At 44.9% G+C, this 739-nt stretch overlaps 1 protein-coding gene across 2 annotated transcripts in view; it reads right to left on the bottom strand.

The window, feature by feature from the left end:
* LOC108801194 (unconventional myosin-Ig-like) overlaps nt 1-739 on the bottom strand; it is a 119532-nt gene that overhangs the window by 81904 nt on the left and 36889 nt on the right. The gene's annotated exons all lie outside the window — the stretch shown is intronic.

The following is a 739-nucleotide window of genomic DNA, read 5'->3' on the forward strand; positions in this document are numbered from 1 at the left end:
AAATAAAGAATGAGGGGGAGAGGAAATAAAGAATGAGGGGGAGAGGAAATAAAGAATGAGGGGGAGAGGAAATAAAGAATGAGGGGGAGAGGAGTGGAAAGAAAGAAGAGAAAAGGAAAAGAAAGAACAGGAGAGGATGAGAAAGGAGAGAAGAGAAGAGGAATGGAAAGATAAGGGAAGGGAAAGGGAAAGTAAAGGAAAGAAGAAAGGAAAGTAGGGATGCACCGATACCAAGTACCGTACTCAGTACAAGTACAGATACTTTTCGAGCACCAAGACTGGACTAGAGAAAAAATCAAGTTAGAAGGCGGCTGTCATGTGTAAGGAGCACACGGAGCTCCCGGGATTTGTACATCTCTGTTATAATGTATGATTTTGTTTTTATAAACATATATAAGAGACGCACCGATACCAGTTTCCCAAGAACAAGTACTGATACTTGCCCAAGTACTCACAGATACAAATACTGATACATTGTTGCTTATGGTCATGTGACAGTTTCTCTAAAACAGGGGTAGCCAAACTCCGGCCCTCCAGCTGTGATGGAACTACAAATCCCATGAGGCATTGCAAGATTCTCACAGACATGACTACAGGAGAGAGATGCATCATGGGGTTTGTAGTTTCACCCCACAGCTGGAGGGCCGGAGTTTGGCTACCCCTGCTCTAAAACAATACAGACTAATGATTTCAGGACAGTGGTGGAGCGCCAGAGCCCGGGCCCAGCTGCAACCGCTGC

The sequence above is a fragment of the Nanorana parkeri genome, unplaced genomic scaffold (assembly GCF_000935625.1).
Source record: "Nanorana parkeri isolate BGI_ZX_2015 unplaced genomic scaffold, ASM93562v1 scaffold2245, whole genome shotgun sequence".
Lineage (NCBI taxonomy): Eukaryota > Metazoa > Chordata > Amphibia > Anura > Dicroglossidae > Nanorana > Nanorana parkeri.